This window comes from Gavia stellata, chromosome 17, assembly GCF_030936135.1.
Source record: "Gavia stellata isolate bGavSte3 chromosome 17, bGavSte3.hap2, whole genome shotgun sequence".
Lineage (NCBI taxonomy): Eukaryota > Metazoa > Chordata > Aves > Gaviiformes > Gaviidae > Gavia > Gavia stellata.
Window position 1 is genome coordinate 20,315,209 of NC_082610.1, and position 17,016 is coordinate 20,332,224.

The following is a 17,016-nucleotide window of genomic DNA, read 5'->3' on the forward strand; positions in this document are numbered from 1 at the left end:
TGTTCATGGGCATTGTGGGGTTTGTGAGGGATTTTTTTGTTTGAGTTTTTTTTTTTTTAAAAGCAGGGCTTTGTCTGCACTGGAGAACTTACCAGTAGCATCAAACCACATTTCTAAACAGAACAGTTTGTGCAGAATCAGCTTTCCGCCTGATCCCTTCCTATTCATTACATTCCTTTTCAGCTCAGCTCTCAGAAGCGAAGCCACTGGGTTCTCGGTGTTTTCAGGGAGCGCTCACAAAACCTCCCTGCCCTGTAGCCGTGGCAGTACGAGGACCAAGCCAGCAAGCACTAAAAATCCTGGGAGGATAAAAACCCTCCCAGCCCCCACAAAGCCTATTCAGGCAATTCTGTACATGAATTCAAAGCGCTCTCCAAATAACGCAGCGATGACAACCATTTGTTCACTCTGTACAAATAGCTGGGTTTTTACACGGTGGTTTGAGCTCAGGGCAAAGACCAACCTAAGAACATGCGCTGTGTTGTAGCTAGCGCACAGTCACTCCAGATTTGGCTGCAGTCTCATTGCAGAGGTGCTTCCAGTTTCATTCCCTGCAAATCTCTGCAGTGACAAGGTGACTAGCTAAAAGCCAGTAGATTTTCTACCTACCCACAGTATCAGGTGCATATCCCATGGCAAGCCATCATCTTCACCTCACCAAGGTCACGAACGAACGGTGGGACTCGAAATCCCACTGTCAAAAATACGCAAAGGAGTTTTTGGAAGACAGGGCAGGCAGCTGGTGCATCGTCACGGGGTACATTTCTAGCCTCTCAATAACACAACGTCCTATAATCTCACCGCCTGAAAGACCCTTTGCCTCCTCAAAGCATCCCAACAAAGGAAAAAAGGTAGCACGTTATAATATGAGCGCGGAGGGATCAAGTGACTCTCCCAGCAGAGAGAAGGGGTGGATTCGCTCTCCTCACATCTCAACATCCATCGCTGAGCTGTCCTGTCCTCTGGAAGACCATTGCAGAACACAAAGCTGTAAAACCCAAAGTTTTCAAGCTATTTGTTAGCGCTGCCCTGCCCGTGTCTGAGACACCTGACTGCAGAGAGCACAAAGCAAGAAATGCACAAAAAGCTGGCACCAGTTTTAGCTTTTGTACAAATGCTGTTTTGCTTTGAGGAGGCTGTTCCCGTTCGTACTTTCTGCGGTGTAAACGAGCAAAGCAAAAGCCTCTGGAGTCAGCTCACAGATCTCTCCCAGGCAGCCTGCCTCAGTTTCAACTCCACAAAGATCATATTTTAAAAGCAGCTGAGAAGGGATTTGACAGTGGAAATGAAGGTTAATGGTCTCATCGCTTCAGCACTGCTGCTGATTAGCTCAGGACTGGTGCCAGCCGCGCCATAGAAAACCTCTCAGCGCGTCGGCGATGGAGCTGGTACCTGCGGTCCCAGGAATGGGGCAAGGCACTCCGCAGAGCCCCAGTGCGCCGACAGAAAAAGAGAACATCGTGCAGCCGCAGAACAGGGTGACAGCAGCTCTCACCTCAGCACGGCAGCTAGAGAGATACCGGTGACATCTTCAGGAGCCTCCCTTCCTACCCAGGACAGCCAACTCATGCAGGAACACTCTCGCACCTGGAATTAGCCACTTTGCTAACAGCAGCGCCATGAATAGCCAAGAAGTCTCTTCTGACCATCAGTCCTTTATATATCCCCAACGTCCATGTCTCCGGGCGTGTTTTGGAGTGATCATTGAACGCTCTGAGGAGTTATATTCCTCTCCAGAACTAAAAACACTTTTACTAGAGTCAGATCAAATATCAAACGCAGTCAAGGGCAAATTAAATGACATTTCATTTCCCGAAGCTGTAAGTCCAGTCCATAGGAGCTGTCTCTCTCCTGTTGCTACAGGAGTAATGCTGGAAACAATGCTCAAGCCATGCTGCTTGAGGCCACCTTGAAAAGGACCATTCTTCCAGTAAAATTAAACAACCCCCAGCCAAAAATAAACCATTCCTCCCCCTTCCGCCTCGCTCTTGTGCGGCAGGTTTTAATGACTCCACCAAAAGCATTTACGCAGCTGTTTTTAGACCAGCTCGCAAACTTGACAGGGAGGCACCAGCATGTGAATAAGTAACTGGGAGGCAAGGGCTCTCCTCAAGGCAATTACTTGCTGGCTCTTCGCCACGGCTGGGGGCAGGGGAAAAGAGAAAAAAAGAAGTCCCTGACCCCAGAGCAGAGGCCAACAGGCTCTAAAGAAATCCCCCAGCCCCAAGCCATCAACCACGTCCCTGAAAAACCTCGCTCCACCGGTCTGTATACGGACCTGCTCGCACAGGCTGGGCTCGCTCGGGTCCTCTCCGTCGCTTCAAGTAAACGCACAGGCAAAGGGCAGCTCTCCACGATGGGTACAGAGCTGTAATCAGTAGAGAAACTTTGGCAAGTCTGTCTCAGCACATCATCCACTTCATTTAGAGCTGGCAGGAATAAGTAACTGGAAAAGGGTTGCTCTAACAGATGCCAGCACAAACCGGCTGGACTTCAAATGAAGCTGAGAAATCCTGAAGGGCATTTCTCCACCAACCCACCCTCAGGCTACCCTAGCACTATATGAACAAGCTTCATTAAAGGAAAGCCTAAAAGGAGTTTGAAACTTAATCCTTCCCCCCCACACACACCTTGGAGGTCGATTTTCAAGTCAAGAGGGACCACATCATCTCATCTGACCTCCCACTATTTCAAAGGTTAAAATTTTAAAGGCTAAAAGTAGTCTGTTCTACAACTCTGGGACATCCTCGGACTAACCCTCAAATATCAGGAAGACTCAAGAAGGCTTCAGGAGATGGGAGAAACCACATACTTTCCTCCCTTGGGAGTCTCTCCAAATGTTACTGGCACATACTCACTGTTCAAACTACTTCTCTGAGCTCAGCAGAAAGCAGCAGAGCATTTTCCATGGCCTGTAAGAGACAGGAACATGGCAAACATCCGGCATTAGGCAGACTCATGATCTATCTCTCAATGCACTCCATGCCATCAGTGAGCAGGAGGGGGAAAGCAGTCCACAAAACGGTTCACTTGTAGGTTAAGACGCTCAGTAAGTCCTTAAACATTAAAAGCAAAAAATACCCGGAGAAAATCCAGGAACAACACGGCCAAAAGCTTCCGAAGAAACCGAGTAACTACCTTCACTTTGACCTGAGTTTCGGTACTAAGAGCCCACTGCGAAAACGAGGTCCCTCTAGGATATCAAGGGAGAGAGGAACCCAGAAAACAAATGTCGCTTCTTGCTTTTGAAGACTTTAGATAAAACTCTAAAATTCATGCTGGAAGTAACCAGGGCAATTCCGGCACGGAAAATAATCCTCCTATTACTGACCACAGATGAAGGGGTGTTCTAGCACTGACCGCTCTGGCATCAGGGCCACCTTCCAGCCACTCGGAAAATCCTCACTGCAGTGGTATACGCGTGCACAGCAGCCGCATCTGACTTGATAACCACTGTTGTGTGCACGGACACAGGAAAACAAAAAAGACTATTTGGCCAGGGTGATGCAGGGAGAGCGGACCTGGGCTGGCCAGACACGGTTGTCAATGTCAAAAATTGGGAAGATATTGCTGATCTGCAACAGTTACGTCCTTTGTAGCCAGGGAAACCGGCTTCCCACTTCCACACTTGTAAATACGCTGTTGATAAGAATTACATTGATATAACTACAATAATTTGGATATTCTCACTGCTCTCATCTAAGCTGGCTTCCCCCTCCCTTCTTTTTTTCCCTAGAAACTTGTTAAAATTCCTGATGAAGTAGCAAACAATAAAACCCCTTTTTTCTACCAGGGGGTTCTCTTCCACATGGAGATGGATGCAGCCAAAGTAAAGCTCATGACACCAGTGAAAGCAGAGATTTTCCTCTGCAACTGTGTCTACTCTTCCCTCCCTCCAGACTTCTCACAGCACAGCTGTGAGTCAGGTTCCACGCTTCCCCAGAGCCTGATCAACTCGGAGGGCAAACAGCCCAGAGAAGTGGGCAACCAGGATTTTTTTCCGGGTGTAAGCACATTGGTTTAAATTCCCTTTTTTTCCGGTCTGAGGACACACTGCACGCACCGGCGATAAGCCCTGGGGAGCGCACAATGGACGGAGCAGGCTTTGTTACGCTCTCCAGAGCCCATCTCGGAGGCTGAGCGCAGCCTCATTCCCCACACACAGCACAGGAGCTCAGCGGGACGCTTGTACCCGTTCCCCGCTCAGGAGGGTGAAAAAAACAGCAAACGGGGACTCAAAGGCGCAGAAACCCGCCTGATGGTTCCCCCTCCCCAAATACAGAAAGAGGTCCTCCCAATAACAGGAAATTTGTCCCACCAAAAGCCCTCCGAGCGGACAAGGTAAACTGGAGACCACATCAAATCTCTCATCCCACCTCTGGCAGAGCTCTCACCCGAGCCAAGCCCGCCACAAAGATGGGAGAGGGCTACTCCATACAGCAAGAGGGGATCTGCAACTAACCACAGCTTCCAGCTCGCTGGCCGCTCAACTCCTCAGCAAGTTGTACTTCCACACAGGACTGGACTCATCCCTTCTATGCTACAACAGCCGAACCCACAAGCACGAAGCCCAACGCTTTCCCAGACGCACAGCACTCGACACGAACACCCGAGACCCCTTCTTGCTCCAGAGCTGGCTGCTCCGAGGGCGCCTGCCACGCACGCGTCCGTGTGCCCGGCTTCTACGCTCGCGACTGCACACGCAGGTCCGCACCACCTCCCTGGGAGCTCTGCATGCAGCTTACAGCGATCACGGAGAAACATAACAAATCACCTCTGTTTCCAGGGCAATGTGGGGGGGGAGATATGGGACATGAATTCCTCCCTTCTGGATTCCACCAAAGCTAGGAAGAAATACTGACATTCACAAGTCGTGACTCACGCCTGCCTCAGCTGGCACTCCAGAAGTCCCGCTCACTGGCTGGCGTGCCAGAAATGCCAGCATGGCTGGCATCCGCCAGCTGGCTCTGTTAGTGTATAAATTAGACTAAAACCATCCTTCCCCCTTATTTTCTTTATTGTTGCAGTGTGGTGGTCACTGAGAATTAGAGCGCTCCCTGAAAACACAACCACGCAGGCATCGCGGCTGTTGCTCTGGCGGATAACAGGTCAGCGAGGCTGAAAACATGATCCGTTTCACACAAAACAGAAACCTCTCCCCCAGAAATTCCTACCTCAAACCACTCTTGGTGCCAGTTTTAACTGGATCTCATCGGCGAAGGAGCCAAAGAACCCGTTGTTCGTACTCCAGCTACGCTGCTAAGTTGTACTTTTGTATCGAAAGAGCTGCCAAGGATCACTCTTGGTCCCAGTTTTAACTGGATCTCATCGGCGAAGGAGCCAAAGAACCCGTTGTTCATACTCCAGCTACGCTGGTAAGTCATACTCTTGTATCAAAAGAGCTGCAAGGATGCCTCCGTTAACCTCCACAGAGTATAATTCCTGACTGCCTCTCCTTCTCCCACCAGACCAGTATCCTGCCCCCACTAGCAGCTACTCATGCTTACATCCTTCTGTAGGAGCTGGCTACGCCTTCAGACCCGTGTCAAGCTCATTTCACTACTGCCTGAAATGCACCCACTGTGCTGTACCGCACTTTCCCAGCTCAGACCAGAGAGCTGTAACCACCCGACCAGCAAGAGGAACTTAGGTCAGAAACATGGTCACACCAAACGTGGCCCAGAGCCCACAACCTATCTCTTATTCTGCCATGCAGTATCAGGAGTGCAAAATAGTAATTATCCGCTTGGTCCTTCTCCCGTCCACTTCTCCCCCGTCGGGGCAGAAATGATCCAGGGCAAGGTATCAGACGTGCTTTCACCTTACCCATTTGTCCAGCACAGCCAGATCTTTCTCCCACAGCAGCTCCAGAAGGTGTTTGTTCCTCTCAACCTGTCCTTCTCCTATGGTGGCAAAGATATCTGGGAAACAGGCTGCGGATTTCAGCCCAACTCCACAGCTTCTTAGGAGCGTGCACCTTCCACTTTGCAGCTACAGGGACAAACTCCACCGAAGCACGGGCACTTAGATAGCCTCACAGCTCTTTCCACTGCCCCAGCTCCCCGCTGCTCTGTTTAAAACCAGCTCCCAGCTGCTCTGTTTTCTTTCCTATAAAAGGAAAGAGAACCTGGGTTGGAAAAGTGAACTTTGCTCCTTTGGCATTCAGATCCGGTACCAGCAATAGATAAGAAACAACGGTCAATGCCAAACGTTTTATGTCACCTACTTCTGGCTCGGTTTTTCCTTACGAAGTCTCATTACTGCTGCCAGGAACAACCCGTGGGTCTGAGCAACATCCCCTCTCACACCTCCCACACGTCTCATTTCCACCTCTCTTCAGAGGCCGTGCCACATCCCACATCCTCCGCGCTCCCTCACTGGGACGCACTCACCTCTTACACACACGCTCAGCAGGCAGAAAAAGCGACTCCGCGGCCGCCTACGTGGATGCCAGCAATACACACTGTGCAACTCATCGCACGATGAAAACTGCATTCAGCTGCCTGTACCCTACAGACAGCGGCTGTGGGTCAACGCCCCGATGAATTCAAACAGTTGCCGAGGATGCTCCGTTAACCTCCGCAGAACATAATTCCTGACGTCCTTCCTTATCCCACTAAACCAGTATCCTGCCTCCACTAGTGTCCAGCACTGCTAGCATCAAAACTATGCATGAAATACACACAAATATACATACATAACACACAAATATATAGATAGATAGATAGATATACCAATATCAATAACTTCCTGAAGACCCCAGCTGGCAGCTATTTACGCTTACACCCTTCTAAGGAGCCAGCCACACTTTCAGCCCAGCATCAAGCTCATTTCACTACTGCCTGAAATGCACCTACCGCGCTGTACCGCACTTTTCCAGCTCGGACCAGAGAGCCGTAACCACCCGACCAGCAAGAGGAACTTCAGTCAGAAACAGGGACTGAGACGGGCGTACCAGAATGCGGCCCAGACCCCACAACACACCTCTTATTCTGCCATGCAATATCAGGAGCGCAACATAGCACAGAATCAGAAAATCACTAAGGTTGGAAAAGACCTGTAAGATCATCAAGTCCAACCATCAACCAATCCCTCCATGCCCACTAAACCATGTCCCGCAGTGCCACGTCCACACGTTCCTTGAACACCTCCAGGGATGGTGACTCCACCACTTCCCTGGGCAGCCTCTTCCAACACTTCACCACTCCCTCAGTAAGGAAATTGTTCCCAATATCCAGCCTAAACCTCCCCTGGGACAACTTGAGGCCATTTCTTCTTGTCCTATCGCTTGTCACTTGGGAGAAGAGACCAACACCCACCTCACCACAACCCCCTTTCAGGTAGTTGTAGAGAGCGAGAAGGTCTCCCCTCAGCCTCCTCTTCTCCAGACTGAACACCGCTGAGAGTTGTATTACCGTGCAGCAGCCAGGACGCAGGACTAATAGGACCGACTGAATTCATGCCCCGGGAGGCCAGGCTGTTGAGGTCACAAGCAGAGGAGTCTGGCGGGCGGGACGGAGCAGAGCACTGGTGAGAGAGGAGCCCATCAGCAGTGCTGATCCTTGCCGAGAGCGCCTGGCAGCCAACGGGTTTCCTGCCATGGGGAGGGATGGTACGAGGTGCTCTCCGCAGAACTGACAAAACACCTCATCTCCATCCTGCAGCTCTGCCGTTTCTCAGTTCTCCCGTCATGCCCCGGCTTCAGGCATGGGGTGGCAGGGAAAAGCACATTTCTCACAGACAGGGAAGATGGGCACCATCCTGGGGGAAAGCTCTGCCAAAACGCATGTGCAAAAGAGAATGGGAAATGGGGGCGATTTTACAAACAGTGACGCTGTTTGAGGTGTTCAAGGAACGTGTGGACGTGGCACTGTGGGACATGGTTTAGTGGGCATGGTGGGGTTGGGTTGGTGGTTGGACTTGATGATCTTACAGGTCTTTTCCAACCTTAATGATTCTGTGACTGTTCATTTCATTCTGGCTTTGCTGTGGCAAAAGGAAAACCACATTCAGGATCTGAACAAAAGGATGAGCAAGTGAGACGGAAGGCGACCTGGTCTTCACCTTCAGGATCTTGAAGGTTTTTAAATAACCGGGGAGACGAAGGTTTCTATTCCTTGCAGCCAGCGAAGCTGAGATGAGCTGTATTTTCCAGGAGTCACCCTCCCTCAGGCTTTCCATGACCTCAGCTGCTGGTGCGCACACTCGGGGAGAGCTGGAGATAACCCAGCGTTGAGCCCAAAAGTGGAGAATAGAGGTGGGGAGTAGGAGACATCTTCTCAGGAGGTTTCAAGAACAAGACTGACGAGGCCACCGGGGATAGTAGTAGTAGACTGGGACATGAAAAAGCAAAGCTCCCCCTTTTTGTTTTTCAGAGTCAGTCCATCCACCTTTTATCTTTCTAAGCTTCTGTCTTAAACAGAAGGCACGAGAAAAAGAGAGGGATAGCACGATTGCTTTATAAGTGACCAAATCACCTGGAAATGTCAGACAGGACAGTTTGCCACATACAAGTATACCTGGTGATAGAGATGTTACATGTACAAATACATGTAAAAACGTATTTTCCTCCTACATATAACAAGAAGCCCAACACAATCCTCAAAGCAGAAGCCAAACTTTGTAGAAGCAATGAGTGACTTTGCCTGTGGGATGACCCAGCTAGAGGAGACACAGCTCACCAGTCAATCCCTTCAGAGCTGTTCCAAAAGCAAGGGTGTTGTTGCCTGGTCTGTGTATGTGCAATGGGAACAGCTAGAGTTCTGCTACAACTTTTATTAGCTGGGAATAACATAATACGCCTGCTGGAAACTTCCTAACAGGGATAGATAGCACTCCATCAGCCACTCCCACCTAGCATTTTTGCTTGACAAGGGAATACAAGCAGCTTTCTTCCACCCCCTTGCTGAAGAATCTCTCACACCCATCGACACAAACTTTCAGAGGCTGCACTGAAAATATCCTTCGCAGAGCCAAGATTTGGGCTGTGTGTGCCTTACCGTACCTGAAGAGAAGCCTCAAAGCCCTGCCTGCCTCCAAACTGGCATGAGACTTCCCTTCTGCACAAGGGGGCTGAGAAGCTAAAGCACTGGAGAAAAATCTTCTTGGGTTGGTATTCCCTGCTTACTCAGAAGATGGCTTTTGGATTAGACCCAAGAGAAGGAGAGCCACAGCCCCAACTGGGCTGTCAAAGTTCCTCTTAGTGCTCTGCTCTCTGCACTAAGAACAAACCCTCCTTTAACACCCCTGCCTTGAGACAGGAGAAAGAAACCTTGGCTGCTAAGCTCCCACGAAACGTACCGCAGGACAGACTCACCACCTCAGACTCCAGCGTAAAACAAGATGTCATTACATGGGACAGTATCTCAAGCACATGGAAAAGGCACATTCTTATTGTTTACTGGAGTCAACGTACAGCAGGGACTGCCAGGATTTTTACCAGGCAACTGGGGGAGTCATTCTCCTCCACTGCAGAAGGACTCCTCCAAGAAGGTAAGCCATTATTTTAAAAAAGCCACAGGCCAATCAATATATGTGATAGTTTGGAATAAAACATGCTTTTTGCAGAAATACAGCATATGGACAGAAAGGTGTCCAGGTCAGGAACATCATCCGGAAACTACAGAGCAAGGATGGGATCTCAGGATAGTTACATGGAGGAGCTCAAAAGCTGCCAACTCCCCCAACTCACAACCCAAGCTTTCAGCAGGGACATCTCACTCAAAGTACTGGCACCCACGAGCAGCTGTAGCAAACCAGAGCCCGGACCCACCTACGCAAGCCAGCACTATGCCTTTGACGGGGACCTGTCACCAGATGCCTCAGGTAAAGCATAAGGGTGCTGCCCCAAACATCGCCCAGCTTCCAACAATTTGCAGCTCAGGAACTGCCTGTCCTAGGCGCACAACCTCCTTCAGAGAATCTAAACACACCGAAACTTTTGCATCGACTCTTCTGGTTTCCACTGAGCTCAGCGACAGCTCAGAAGAGACAGACGCTCTGCTCTCTCCATCACAGGCAGTCATCTTCGGTAGCAGCGAGAGTCGCGCTGGAGGACTGGGATGGACCTTCAACTGATGACACACAAAGAGGCTCTTCAGCCTCAACAATACCAGGCGGCAGATATCCCATCACACCGAAAGGTTCCCTAAGAACCTAGGCAATGGCCTCGCAGGTGGCAAAGGGAACGCGTTTTGGCAAAAGGGACTCGTTTCAAAACTGTTTCAACAAAATGGCCACCACTGGGCATTACCTCTGATGGGTGATGCCGTTGTAACCAACCCGCGTTGTGGCAGACACCGTGTTGAACTCTCAGAGCACGCCAGGAAGCGCTGCAGGGGGGCGAGGGGGGTGAAGCAGCATCATTTCAGGGGTGCTACAGAGTGGCCTGAAATAAAGATACGTCATTGCTAAAATTCAACAGGCTACTGCCAACAGGTCGATTAAAGATGCCCTCAGGAAAAGTCAGGATTTTTTTTAATTTACAGCAGTTTACATTCTTCATGAGATGACACAAAGCGGAGGCTACTGGGAAGGAGTCCTTATGGCAACAACAGCACGGTGCAACAATAACCCATCGCCATCAGCTTCCCATCTGATTCAGCGTCCAGAAAATGCAAGAAGCAGAACATTGCCTGGATTTTGGGGTAAACCAGGGCTCGCTCTCCCCTGCCTCCGCCTCCAAGGGTCCTACAAGCCCAGTGTAAAGGCCAAGTCTTCTTTGTACAACAGGGAGACTTAATTGAAAAGGCAGAGGGAGATAAATATCATTTCACAGGAGTACGGCAGCATCCAGGACACCTTTCCTAACGCACAGACTACGCAGAGCTCCTGCCACCCGGCCCCGCGACAGGTTAAAACACTTTTTAAGAAAAGAAAATGCAACAGCCAAGCCCCTGCGAAGCTGTACAATGCCACCGGGCGCTGACGGGGAAGCAAAGCAGTGCTGCAAGAGGGCTGGCCCTCGGTGACGGCGGCCAGGTGCCCCACAGCCGGGCCGGCCCCGGGCCCACCGCCCGCGGCAGGGAGCGGACCCCAGCGGCAACAAACGGCGCCCGGGGGCACCGCCTGGCCTGGCCTCGCCTCCCCTCTCCCGGGCCGGGCTGTCAGGGGCTGCTGCAGCCGGCACCCGCCGTCGCCCCGGCCTCCCCACGCCGCCCCCAGCCCCTTCTCCCACCCCGCTTCCCCGCGCACTCCCCGGGCGGCCGCCATTTCGGGGGCGCCCCGCCTCACCCCTCCGCAGCCAGCCGCGCCGCGCCGCCTCACGCCCCGACCTGCCGCGCTCTGAGGGAGGGAAGGCACCCGCCGAGGGAGGGAAGGCACCCGCCGAGGGAGGGCGGGAGGGCGGCCCGGCCCGGCCCAGCCCGGGACGCCCCGCGGAGTGCCGCCGCCCCGACCCCGCGGGGCGGTGCCTCGTCGGGGGGGGGGCGCCTCCCTCCGGCGCCCGGGCCCTCACGCCCGGCGCGGCCCCGGCCCCGCCGCTCGTTTCCTGCCGCCCAAACCGCCCCGAAGTCCGGCGGTTTGCCAGGGCCGAGGGCTCGGCGGTGCCCGCGGCGCGGTGGCGGGGCGCGTGGCGCTGCCGGTGCTGCCCAAGCCTGGCCGAGCGCACGGGCGGGAGCAGCGGCCCCCGGCTCTCTCCGGCTGGGCCTCACGCCGGCGCTGCCGTTGCCGCAGGCAGCACGTTACGGCACACTCGAGCTTGAGCTTCTTTCTCGTCTTTTTTTTTTTTTTTAAAGGCGTCAGAGCTGCTGGTTAAAGAGTTTTCCATGAAACATCCCGTAAATCACGACCAAGCCCAGAGTGGCACCTTCACAGAATCACAGAATCACAGAATCACAACGGTTGGAAAAGACCTGTAAGAGCATCAAGTCCAACCTAAAAAAAAAAAAAAAAACCAAAAAAAACCACCAACCCACCCAACACCACACAGCACCGTCCCCATCAAGCCACATCCCACAATGCCACATCCACACGCTCCTTGAATACCTCCAGGGATGGTGACCCCACCACCTCCCTGGGCAGCCTCTTCCAGTGCTTCACCACTCTCTCAGTGAAGACATTTTTCCTAATATCCAGCCTAAACCTCCCCTGGTGCAACTTGAGGCCATTTCCTCTTGTCCTATCACTTGTCACTCGGGAGAAGAGACCAACACCCACCTCACCACAACCCCCTTTCAGGTAGTTGCAGAGAGCGATGAGGTCTCCCCTCAGCCTCCTCTTCTCCAGACTGAACAACCCCAGCTCCCTCAGCCCCTCCTCATCAGACTTGTGCTCCAGACCCCTCACCAGCTTCGTCGCCCTTCTCTGGACACGCTCCAGCACCTCAATGTCCTTCTTGGAGTGAGGGGCCCAAAACTGAACACAGCATTCGAGGTGCGGCCTCACCAGCGCCGAGTACAGGGGCACCATCACCTCCCTACTCCCGCTGCCCACACCATTTCTGATACAGGCCTCCTCCTTCCGTTACCTCACTTCAACTTCAGCCCGAAGGCCCCTGCGCCGAGCGACGGCCCCGCGCACAGGCTGGTCTGGGGAGAAGGGCCCTCACCCGCTCCCCTGGCACCGTTTTTTAGGGGTGGGAAGAGAGGAGACCCGAGCAGGGAGGGAGGGAGGGAGAAGGCCGGTGTCTGCCTCAGCTGTGACAGTTGACCTCACCACGTGCCCAACGCAAAAATCGCTTCACCCTTCCCAAGGAGTAAACCAGCTCCTCTCTCCTCAGCCCACGGCAATCCTTCCTCAGCTTCGGCTCAGAGCCCCCGGAGAGCCGAGGGACTGAACAGGGACCAGCGCACACCTACGCACCGAGAGGTTTCTCGCAGGGGGTGCGTGGCAGAGCCAGGAGGCAACGAAAGAGACGCCGGCCCCTACGCCAGACCCCAGCCCTCCTCGGCGGCCACTGCCTTCTTCCTGCGGCTGTAGGTTCCATGTAGAAAGAGGAAAGAGCGTAACCTCCCGCCCCGGCAGATTTGGGTCAGAACGGGCACGATTGGGTACAACTGCTGCCCGCGCGGCAGTCGGGTGCTTGGGAAAGCCTGCAGTAAAAGTGAGCTATGCCACAGGACCCCCCGCACCCCGATCCTCATATTTGCTGGAGATACATGTTTACCTTGGAAAACTTCGTTTTGCCTGGTCAGGTCTCCTGCAGACTAGTCATTTCAGAAGAAGCGCGTGGCTACGCTCGTGTTCGCAGGCTCAGGGCCTTATTAAGCCACGTGGCTTGATATGCATATAAAGCATGCCTCGCAGGCCTGAAGAGTCTGGAGCTAGATTACTCCAGCTGCGCCAACCGAAATTTCTGCGTGACTCATAAACAGCCAGATAAGTAACGAGCAGGCTGACGGTCACTCAAAGAGCTAACGAAGCTCTGAACTGCAGGAGTGTGGATCTACTGGCGCTGAGCAGGAGATTTCCAAATAGAGCATTTAAAAGTGTACAGCATGAGCTATGAGATACATTTATGCTTGGAGCTTAAGTACTTGGTCGATATATATATGTACTAAGCAATTAACAAGTGAAAAGAGCGTGAAAAGACACGAACAGAAGAAGGTGACAGGACAGAAGATAATGCGTGAGAGACTGCGTGATCCCCGTAGCGGGAACTGATTGAATGTGTGTAAATGGAAACCATCCCTTGGAGCTCAGGCTGCTGGAATAAAGAAGGTAGAAGAAAAGCAACATCCCAAACCTTTGCAATTCCTGCATTTGTTCTGTCGGAAACCTTTAAACTTAACGCTGTGGCTTAATGCTCTCTCTTCAGCCCCGTTTTGGCTTTTCAAAGGGATGCTGTCAGGCTAATCCCGTTATGCTTATCCTTAGCATATTAACGCGGAAGAGACAAGGCAAACGCAAGGCAGAGTGGGGTCCCTTTGCCTGCGTGCGGAGCTTTGTGGGGCTGTGGCTGCTTATCAGAGGAGCTGGGGTTTTTACCTTTGCCCCTGGATCTGATTGTATACTCAGCTGCACTCTTGCATGTGCCCAGGATAGGCTTCCTAGGCTGTAAGAAAAGTACTTTCTTGTGATGCAATTCCAAAATGCCTTACATATTATGTGCAAAAATTCACCTGTCCGCTAAGAGACTGCAGCCGATACGGCGCAGGAATAAGCCCCCGGGCAGAGTCTATTTTGCATCCTCCCTCATCTCATACCACCTCAGAATATCCCCATTATTTAATTTATGCTGCAGTCCCAGGGCTTCCATTTAGAGGCAGGAGAGGTTCTGACAAAAACAGAGGCGGTGTAGTAAAATTAGGAATTTTGGGGACAGTCTGGACTAGTTTGGCTCTGGGATCAGAAAGGTCTGAAAATGAACAACATGCCCTTCTAGACTGTAAGCGTCTGGGTCTTCCAATGGGACGTTTAAATATCGTGCAAAGAGACAACAAAGGACCATCCAGTAATAAAACCCACCCCTGTTGCGGAACCGCAACCTGCTCAAACCCTGTGCCACTTTGTCATGGTTGAAACAAAAGTCCACTCTGTTCCCACTAAAAAAAGACGTTACAGTGAACTGCTTCCTCTGCTATCAATTTAGAGCAGGGGAAATGAGTAATCAGTTCTTTGGTCAAAGCTGCAGAGAGATTAGTTCTGTAATGCACAAACATACCAGTTGGAGCCACGCCAGGGCATGAGGATTAAAACCAACCAAATTCCTAACTCTTGGTGAATTGGGACATTATTAAAATAAATGTTTAGTAATACAAATATAGGTACAAGGTGAGAACATGCCCCCTCTGAAAGCACTACTCTGCTCCCAGACATTGGGGAAGCATCTTCTCTTCTTCACCTCCCTGCTCTGCCTTCCCTGATCAGCCAGACTCTGGCTGCTTTAGAGAAAAAAAATAAGACTGGAGATGAATTGCTCCTGTACTGCCCCCAAATCATGGGTTCCTGATCAACTCGCTTACTACTTACAAACCTCCTGTTTGTACCACCGTAGGGGATGGGCTTCTCCGCACTCCCTGAGCAGCGAGAAGGGGACGTCACTCTACAACCGGTGGCTGAACAAGGGAGGCTGAATCTCCTGCAGCACCTGAAAACAATCTCTCAACACAAGCATTTGTAAGACAGCATTTCTTTATTGCCTGTACTCTGTTTGCACGCTAAGAAAACATGCTTAAGGTTGTACATTAAAAAGCCACATGGTAGTTGTTGCTGTCGCAATATGATAACACTGATGAAGGTAAAACATAGACCAGCCCGTATTTGTGTGTCAGCTGTATTTCACGCCTTTGTCTTTCACGTGCTCTGTACACAGTGTGGGAGGTGTGCGTTCAGACCACGTTAGCAGATTGAACTCCTCTTTTCTGTTTCCATGGGTGGGAGTGTTGATCTGCTGGAGGGTAGGAAGGCTCTGCAGAGGGATCTGGACAGGCTGGATGGATGGGCCCAGGCCAACTGTGTGAGGTTCAACAAGGCCAAGTGCCGGGTCCTGCACTTGGGTCACAACAACCCCAGGCAACGCTACAGGCTTGGGGACGAGTGGCTGGAAAGCTGCCTGGCGGAAAAGGACCTGGGGGTGTTGGTCAACAGCCGGCTGAAGATGAGCCAGCGGTGTGCCCAGGTGGCCAAGAAGGCCAACGGCATCCTGGCCTGTGTCAGAAATGGTGTGGGCAGCAGGAGTAGGGAGGGGATCGTGCCCCTGTACTCAGCGCTGGTGAGGCCACACCTCGAATGCTGTGTTCAGTTTTGGGCCCCTCACTCCAAGAAGGACATTGAGGTGCTGGAGCGTGTCCAGAGAAGGGCGATGGAGCTGGTGAGGGGTCTGGAGCACAAGTGTGATGAGGAGCGGCTGAGGGAGCTGGGGTTGTTCAGTCTGGAGAAGAGGAGGCTGAGGGGAGACCTCATCGCTCTCTGCAACTGCCTGAAAGGGGGTTGTAGAGAGGTGGGTGTTGGTCTCTTCTCTCAAGTGATAGGACAAGAGGAAATGGCCTCAAGTTGCACCAGGGGAGGTTCAGGCTGGATATTAGGAAAAACTTCTTCACTGAAAGGGTTGTCAGACACTGGAAGTGGCTGCCCAGGGAGGTGGTGGAGTCCCCATCCCTGGAGGTATTAAAAAGACATGTAGTTGTGGTGCTTAGGGACATGGTATAGTGGTGGACTTGGCAGTGTTAGCGTAATGGTTGGACTTGATGATCTTACAGGTCTTTTCCAACCTAAACGATTCTATGATTCTATGATTCTGCAGCAATTTCCCAAATCCTGCTGCTGCAGGTAAGTAACTGGTAGCATTATTGATGTGCCTCGACCAAAGATGCCAGTTCTTCGTCAGCGCCACCCCTTATTACCCTGCAACTGGAGCATGATGCAGAGGAATCATTGACAGCAGCTCCCCCAACTCAGGTGGTGGGTTTGACCTATTCAACAGGTGATAATGTCTGTGCTCCTTCACAGCCACATTAGTTAGAAAGCCAGAAAGCCACGTCTGTGTTCAGATTACAGGTGCTTTCTGACAACAGAGAGGATTTCCCTTCCCAAATATCGTTTCTTGCAAATGCAAGCAGTTCCACTAGCAGTACAGCTGGTCTTACTCTACACTCCACACCAGCAGCCCTGGTTCTTTCAGGACCTCATCTAACTTTCTGATTCCCGGGCTCTGGAAGGCGTTACTGCAGTTAAACACGGTGTGAACCACAACCAGCCAGCAGTAAGGAACTGAGCAGGAGCTTATTACTTATAGGTATTCCTTTTAGTCAGGAATCCTGCTCTTCCAGAGAAAAACTTCCTCTTTCCTATCAGCAGTAAAGGGCACTGGGAGGAGCCATGGAAATTCTTTGTAACGCTGATGGGCTCTAGGTGACTCAGAGCACTTTTCCTGCATGGGACATTTCCAGAGAAATTTGTGCAATAAACAGACATTCCGAGTAATCGCCTTACCCCAAGAGAGGAAAGACAGTGAATAAATATAGGCCTTCCCTGTGCTGCACGGCTGGGGGGACTGCTTCACAGCTGCAGTATCGCATCTTGCGCCTGAAATGTCCAAGTCACATACAGAAACAGGCTCAAAGAAAGGGAACGGGG

The 17,016-nt window shown here is 51.8% G+C and overlaps 1 protein-coding gene across 3 annotated transcripts in view; it reads right to left on the reverse strand.

Annotated features, from left to right (window-relative positions):
- The window catches only part of CD151 (CD151 molecule (Raph blood group)), a 37,620-nt gene extending 26,360 nt beyond the window's left edge, over positions 1–11,260 (reverse strand). The window contains exon 1 of one of the 3 annotated variants that reach the window (XM_059825940.1): positions 11,233–11,260. The gene's annotated coding sequence lies outside the window, so the exon portion shown is untranslated. Of the gene's footprint in view, positions 1–5,826; positions 5,855–10,252; positions 10,302–11,232 lie in introns of those variants that run through there. The other 2 variants (XM_059825939.1, XM_059825941.1) reach the window with 2 other exon arrangements.
- Positions 11,261–17,016: the final 5,756 nt, after the last annotated feature.